Source organism: Gorilla gorilla, chromosome 13, assembly GCF_029281585.2.
Source record: "Gorilla gorilla gorilla isolate KB3781 chromosome 13, NHGRI_mGorGor1-v2.1_pri, whole genome shotgun sequence".
Lineage (NCBI taxonomy): Eukaryota > Metazoa > Chordata > Mammalia > Primates > Hominidae > Gorilla > Gorilla gorilla.
In genome coordinates this window covers 17,656,187-17,664,796 of record NC_073237.2, presented here as the reverse complement: position 1 = coordinate 17,664,796, position 8,610 = coordinate 17,656,187, and the positions used below count along the sequence as shown (strand labels likewise).

The window sequence follows — 8,610 nt, the reverse complement described above, 5'->3', positions numbered from 1 at the left end:
TCTCATTGGAGACTGACATTCCTGTATCAAGTAAAGTCTCAGGAAAAAGAACCATGTGACTATTTTAATGCAGCCTCTTGGTTGAAATAAAATGATTAAAAGTAGTGTTTATCTTGTTGATAACTGAGAGGCAAATATTAAAAATTTTGTTCTGAGATGAAGAGAGTTCACATGATAAGTCTCTGGGATGTGAACTAAACTGGGAAAGCACCAGGACCATTTCTAAGACATACAGTTAATTAGGGTTTGGATAAACAGAATAATGTTCCCCACTCCCTAAAAAAGATATTTACATCCAAGTTCTTAGATACTGGAAATACATTACAATTCATGGGAAAGAGAATATAAGGTTGCAAATGGGATCAAAATTGCTGATATGCTGATGAAAAATAAGAAGACTATTATGAATTATCATGGTGGGCCCAGTAGAATCATAAGCATCAAAAACCATGGAAGAGTGAAGAATAAACCGTATCAAAGTGATAGATCATGAGAAAGACTCAATTGGATATATTTTTAATTGTTTGCTTTAGTGAGTCTTTCCACTTTAGCATACATTTTATTCAATTCAACTGTGCAAATGTGATTCATTTTATATGCCTGCCACTGAATTGGGTGCTAAAAATAAAATGAGAGAACACAAAATAACAAAAATTGATTTCTAAAGATGGAGGGCAAAGGGCATTAGGAATATAGATAGTGTGCACCCTATACAGGCATGATTGTAAATGTATTCATTATATATAGAGAGTAATAATTATATATATATATATAATTATTTGGCTTAGAAAAGAGTGCAGGGGGTACATTATCAAGAATTTAGCATCTAGGTTAATCAAGAATAAGTGAGTAAAATAAAAATAATAATGATGGTAATAATTTCAAACACTGAAGAAAGAACATTGATGATATGAAGTCATTTTTTTTCAGATCTACAAAATATGTTTCTTCTATGCCATTAGGATGAACACAGTTTTCACTTATGTTATCTTTTAAAAATGCCTTTAATTGTCAAGCTAGCGTTAGAATCTCAGCCAACATCTTCCATATTTTCTTCCACATTTTTACATTCTTTCAGGATCACAGGCCTAAGACCCATGACCTGGTCACCTGTCATTTGGCCTTTGTCCACCTAGTAATGCTCTTCACTGCAATGGAGTTTTTGTCTCCAGACATGTTTGAGTCACTGAATTTTCAGAATAACTTTAGATGTAAAGCTTTCTTTTTCTTTTTTTTTTTGGAGACGGAGTCTCACTCTGTTGCCCAGGCTGGAGTGCAGTGGCACGACCTCAGCTCACTGCAAGCTCCACCTCCCGGGTTCACGCCATTCTCCTGCCTCAGCCTCCCATGTGGCTGGGACTACAGGCGCCTGCCACAACGCCCGGCTAATTTTTTTTGTATTTTTTAGTAGAGACAGGGTTTCACCGTGTTAGCCAGGATGGTCTCGATCTCCTGACCCCGTGATCCACCCGCCTCGGCCTCCCAAAGTGCTGGGATTACAGGCGTGAGCCACTGCGCCCGGCCTAAAGCTTTCTTCTATTTGCACAAGGTGATGAGAGGCCTCTCAATCTGCACCACCTGCCTCCTGAGCATGCTCCAGGCCATTACCATCAGCCCCAGCACCTCCTGGTTGGTGAGATTTAAACATAAATTTACAAAATACGATATCCTGCGCTTATTCGTTTTTTGGTTTAGCAATTTGTCTTTCAGTAGTGACATGATAATCTACACTGTAGGTTATTCCAATGACCCAGATGATTTTGAATATCAGCAAATATTGCACATTTTTCCCAATGAATATCCTCATCAGGGCGCTATTTCTTATGCTGTCATTATCCAGAGATGCCTTCTTCATAGGAGTCATGCTGCTCTCAAGTATATACATGGTCATTCTTTTGTCCAGGCATCAGAGGCACTCCCAGCACTTTCACAGCAGCAGCCTTATATTAAGGACCTCTCTAGTGAAAATGGCCACCAAGACCATCCTGATGCTGGTGAATTTCTTTGTGCTGATGTACTCAGTGGACTTCATCCTCTCATCATCCACAATGCTGTTATGGGTAATTGGCCCTGTCACCTATGGTGTCCACAAGTTTGTGGTCAATGCCTATGCCACTGTCAGTCCTCTGGTGCTAATCAGATCTGATAAAAGAATCATCAATATTCTGCAAAAGTTGCAATGGAAGTGCCATCTATTTTTAACAAGTTGGTGATAAAATTTTCTAAAAATTATTTCTTTGTAATCAATTAAATTATACAAAAAGCACATAATTTTCTTTCTGATTTAAATAAAACATGTGAATTGTACTTTTATAATATCTCAATATCTTTTAATTTTTTGGTGCCAAGAACTGTGTGCTTTCCTCAGTTCAATGTCCACTATGATTTTGTATTCTCAAGGTCTGTCTCTCACCCCTTCATTTTAATTTTACCTTTATACAGGAAAATGTTATTTTCTTCTTGAGTACACTCTTACGTGGCTCCTATTGGCAAGCAAATCTCTTAGTTTTAATTTTTGAAATTATTTTAATTTTTCTTATTTATTGAAGATATTTAGCTATATTCAAATTCTAGCTTGAATAAAAAATTTTTTAAGCATAATTTTAAAATTTGTTTTTAATTGAAAATAACATTGTGTAAGTTTATTATGTATGTTTTGAATTACATATAGATTATAAAATGATTAAATCTAGCTAATTAACAAATGCATGATCTAAAAGTTATTGTTTTTTGTGGTGACAACACTTAACATCAACTACCTTTTCATTTTTCAGGACCGCAATATATCATAATTAAGTATGGCTGCCGTGCTGCTTAACAGATCTTGTAAAATATATTTCTTCTATCTAATAATAATTATGTTTCCTTTGACCAACATCTTTCCATCCTGTCCTCCCCACTAACCACCGCAGGCTCTGGTAACCACCATTCTACTCTCTACTTCTAAGAGATAAGCTTGTTTAGATTCCACATTTAATAAATTCCTGTGTTATTTGTCTCTCTATGTCTGGCTTATTTCACTTAACATAATGTCCTTCAGGTTCATCTATGTTGTCTTAAATGGCAGAATTTTATTCTGCCATTTATTTTATTATGCCATATATTTGTGGCCAAATAGTATTTCATTATGTTTACATACCATGTTGTCTTATCCATTTATTCTTTGATGGGCACTGTGATTGATTCCATATCTTGGCCATTGTCAATAGTGCTGTAATAAACATGGGAGTGTAGCTATCTCTTTAACATATTGATTTTATTTCTTTTGGCTATATGCCTAGTTGTGGAATTGCTGGAACATACAGTAGTTCCATTTTAGGTTGAGAAACTTCCATACTTGTTTTTCATAGTGGCTGTATTAATTTGTATTCAAACCAACAGTTTATAAGAGTTCCCTTTATTCCACATCCTTGCCAACACTTGTTCTCTTTTGTCATTTTGATTATAGCCATTCTACTTAAGATAAGGTAATGTCTGGTATTGTTTTGATTTGCATCTCCCTGGAGGTGATAAACGCCAAGACAGAGAAACTGGGAGATACAAGAGGACAGAAATGACTCAGTGATAGACACCATGGAGTCTCATCCACAATCGGCACACTCTGATCCTCTAACCAAATGACAAGCCACAGTTCAACTACTCCTTTTAAAGAAAAATGAGAAAAAAAATCTCTAAAATCGAGGACAGGCAAGGAGAGTGTCCCCCTTTGGGCACCCCAGCTGGTTTTATGTGTGATAATTATAGCACCTCTTCTTGCAAACATTTATGTAAAGGGAGGATTTTACTAAGGACGACCAACATCTAAGGTTCCCAAAGTGAAGAAATTTAAATATTCCCAAACTGGTCTTCTCGTATGCTAAATTAGAGAAGTTAGGTTTCCGCATCAAGGAAAATAAATGAGGGTTGTATTTTAGCTGGCACCTAAAAACATCCGAAAGTAGAAACGACAAACTTATTTCTTTCCAGAAAGGTAACAAGAAAATATTTGAAACTACCTCAGAATTAAAGAAAAGTAGCAAAATCAGCTTCTAAAATCAGGAAGCTGCCAGAAACTGTCTCTTCTTTTTCTTCTCCTAAACCTCTGCTTTCTAAACTTCCTTGCCTGGATGATTTCTTTTTTTTCTCTTTCTCCTCCCTGTATTCCTTCTTAAACCACAAAGAGTCCAGAAATAGCTACAGAAGACAAAATAGTAGTCATTTCTTTTAAAACAAAACCCACAGGAAGAGTGGGTTCAAACATAAGATATACACTTTACACCAAGTCCGAATTAAGTGCTCTGATGTTTGGATTTCCTGATCTGACTCAAGACACCTTAGGTTTGCCAAGGAATTCCAAATAATGCTTAAGACCTATGATTCAGGGTTTTCAAACCAATATCAGCTAACTGATTTACTAGTCCTCCAAAACAAAGCCAAAGAATGCTACAAAGTAGTGAATTAGAAACAGCTTTAGCAGATTTTAACAAACTAAAGTGCAAATGGGAGAGAGAAGTGTAGGGAGTTTTGCAACTGCCTCTGTGGGAATTTACCACAGCTATTCCCCCTAATCCTATAGACTAGGCAAAATACAACAATGTAATATATACCCCAGCAAAACCATACCTGATTATTATATCACATTTATTTTTATTTTTTGTGGGTATACAGTAGTTGTGTGTATAAATGGGGTACATGAGATACTTTGATACAGGCATGCAACGTGTAACAATCACAGCATGGTAAATGGGGTATCCATCTCCTCAAGCATTTACTCTGTATTACAAAAATTGAATTATATGATTTCAGTTATTTTCAAAGGTACAACTAAATTATTATTGATTATAATAATTGTCAATTATTGACAATTGCAGTGTTGTGGTATCAAGTACTACTGTTGTGCTACCAGTACAAACTGTGTTATCAGTACAAATACTACTGTTGTGCTATCAGCACAAATACCCTGTTGTGCAATCAAATAGTACCTCTACCTCTTATTCATTCTTTTTAACTATTTCTTGTACCCATTAGCCATCCTCACTTCCCTCCATGGCCCTACCAAACTGCCCCCCTACTATGCTTCTCAGCCTCTGGTAACCATCCTTCTACTCTCTATCTCCATTGAGTTCAACTCAATGGGATCCTTAGCGCCCATAAATAAGTGAGAACATGCAAAGTTTGTCTTTCTGTGCCTGGCTTATTTCATTTAACATAATAACCCTCATCCATGTTGTTAAAAATGACAGAATCTCATTCTTTTTTTCTGGCTCCACTGTGTATACATACTACATTTTCTTTATCCATTCATCTGTTGATTGACACTTATGTTGCTTCCAAATCTTGGCTATTTTCAACAATGCTGCAACAAACATGGGAATGTAGACATCTTTTCAACATACTGAGTTCCTTTCTTGTGAGTATATACTTAGCAGTGAAATTGCTGGATTATATGGAAGCTCTAGTTTAGTTTTATGAGAAACCTCCAAGCTGTTTTCCATAGTGGTTGTACTAATTTACATTTCCACCAACAGAGTACCAAGCTTCCCATTTCTCCACATTCTCACTAGCATTTGCTGTTGCCTGACTTTTGGACAAAATTCATTTTAACTGGGGTAAGATGATATCTCATTGTAGTTTTGATTTGCATGTTTCTGATAATATAACTGCTTGCAATTCATATGCCTTCTTTTAAGAAATGTTTATTGAAATATTTTGCCCATTTTAAAGATCAGATTACTAGATTTTTTTGCTATACAGTAGTTTGAGCTGCTTATCTGTTCTAGTTATTCATCCTTTGTCAGGTGAATAGTTTGCAAATATGTTCTCCTATTCTGTGGGTTGTTTCCTCACTTTATTGATCATTTCCTTTGACATGCAGAAGATTTTTAACTTGATGTAACTTCATTTGTCCATATTTGCTTTCGTTGCCTGTGCTTGTGGGGTATTACTCAAGACATTTTTGCCAAGACCTGGAGAGACTTTCCCCAATGTTTTCTTGCAGTAGTTTTTTAATTTGAGGTCTTAGATTTAAGTATTTAATCCATTTTGATTTGACTTTTGTATATGGCAAGAGTTGGGGTTATAATTTCATTCTTTTGCATGTAGATATCCAGTTTTCCAAGCATGATTTATTGAAGAGATTGTCTTTTCCCTAATTTAAGTTCTTGGCACCTTTGTTGAAAATGAGTTCAGTGAAAATGTATAAAATTTTTTTCTGGGTTATCTGTTCAATTCCATTGGTTTATGTGTCTATTTTTATGCCAGTACCAGGCTGCTACAGTTACTATAGCTTTGTAATATAATTTGAAGTCAGTTAATGTGATTCCTGCATTTAATCTGTGAATTGCTTTGGGTAATATAGACATTTTAACATACTAACACTATCGATCCATGAACATGGAATATCTTTCAATTTTTGTGTCTTCAAATTATTTTATGATTGTGTTATAGTTTTTGTTGTAGAAATCCTTTACTTCTTTGGTTGATTTCTATGTATTTAGTTCTATTTGTGGCTATGATAAATGGTATTTCTTTTTAAATTCTTTTTCAGATTGTTCACTCTTGGCATATAGAAATGTTACTGATTCCTGCTGGGTGCGGTGGCTGATGCCTGTAATCCCAGCACTTTGGGAAGGTGAGGTGGGCAGATCACGAGGTCAGGAGATCGAGACCATACTGGCTAACACGATGAAACCCCGTCTCTACTAAAAATACAAAAAAAGTTAGCCAGGTGTGATGGTGGGTGCCTGTAGCCCCAGCTCCTTGGGAGGCTGAGGCAGGAGAATGATGTGAATCCAGGAGGCGGAGCTTGCAGTGAGCCAAGATTGCACCACTGCACTCCAGCCTGGGTGACAGAGCGAGACTCTGTCTCAAAAAAAAAAAAAAAGCTACTGATTTTTATATATTGATTTGTATCCAGAAACTCTACTGAATTTATCAGTTCTAGTAGTTTTTGTGGAGTCTTCAGGTTTTTTACAAATATAAGATTATATCATCTGCAAAACAAGGATAATTTGTCTTCTTCCCTTTAGATGCCCTTTATTTCTCTCTCTTGTCTGATTGCTTTTGCTGGGACTTCCAGTACTATGGAGAATAACAGTGGTGAAAGTGGGCATCCTGGTCATGTTCCAGATCTTAGAGAAGGGGATTTCAGTGTTTCCCTTGTCAGTATGATACTAGCTGTGGGTATGTCATATATGGCTTTTATTATGTTAATAATGTTCTTTCTCTACCCAGGTTTTTGAGGGTTTTTAATCATGATGGGATGTTGAATTTTAGCAAATGCTTTTTTTAAAATGCCTTAATTTAAATGATTATATAATCTTTTCCTTCATTTTGTTGATGTGATGTATCATTTGGATTGATTTGCAACCATTCTTGCATCCTTGTGATAAATCACAAGGGTGTGATAAATCACACATGATCATGAAGAATGATATTTTTAATGTATTGCTTAAAGGTTTGCTAGCATTTTGTTGAGGATTTTTGCATCAATATTAATTGGAGATATTGTAGTTTTCTTTTTTTAAAGTGTCTTTGATTTTGGTATAAAGGTAATTCTGGTGTTATAGAATGAGTTTGGAAGTATTCCCCATCTCTATTTTGTGGAATAGTTTCAGTAGGATTGGTGTTAGTTCTTTAAATATTTGTTAGAATTCAGTAGTGAAGCCATAGAATATTGGGGCTTTTCTTTACTGGGAGACTTTTTATTACAGCTTTGATCTCATTATTTGTTATTGGTCTGTTCATGTTTTGTATTTCTTTGTGTTTCAATTTTGTGTGTTTCTTGGCCCTAGTCTGGTCCACTCAGACCTGCTCCATGCTCACCATCAGGCAGCTGGTGGTCCTTCTTGAAGAGTGAGTGCAGCAGGGACAAATGGTTGGGCTGAAGCCCCTTCACCTCATGGGGACTCTCCAATACTCATTGAACTTCATGGTGAGGGACAGAGGACCCACCCTGGCTCTCAGCGGGTGAGCAGGGAATTCTTATTCAAGGAAGCCCCTGTGGCAGCCGCAGGAGGCAGCCCTTCGGAAAAAGCGCCCAAGGCCCCCCTCAACCGGCCATCCTGCCTCCTCTGCAGGACCTTCTCTTCCCCTCTTTCCCTCCCTCCTGAGGTGAAAAGGAGGGGAGGAGACCACGGAGCCCGCTGTGTCAGGGAAACCTGGCCCTTCCTTTTGAGCGTCCAGGGGACTCGCATGGGTCTCGCCCCTTCTCCAGGACCTGGAAGCTTCTCTCTCTGAAGAGCCCTGAGTTCCAGTCTCAAGTGTCTCATTCCCCATTGCCTCCTGCTTCTCCTTTCATCCCCGCCACCACCACCTGGGGCTCACACTCCCTGCCTTTGGGCTTCAAATGTTGTACTACGTGCTTGACCCACTAGCCTGCTTAATCTTCAAAATCACTCTATCAAAAAGACATTTTAGGCTGGGCATTGTGGCTGAAGCCTGTAATCCCAGCACTTTGGGAGACCCAGATGGGCTGATTACTTGAGTGTATGAGTTACAGACCAGCCTGGGAAACATAACAAGATCCTGTCTCTACAAAAATAGAAAAAAAATTAGTGGAGTGCTGTGGCACATGTCTGTAATCCCAACTACTTGGGAGGCTGAGGTGGGAAGATTGCTTGAGCCTGGGAT

At 37.4% G+C, this 8,610-nt stretch overlaps 1 pseudogene; it reads left to right on the top strand.

Moving 5' to 3' along the window:
- Positions 1-982: 982 nt before the first annotated feature.
- Positions 983-2,213, top strand: LOC129524473 (putative vomeronasal receptor-like protein 4; annotated as a pseudogene).
- Positions 2,214-8,610: the final 6,397 nt, after the last annotated feature.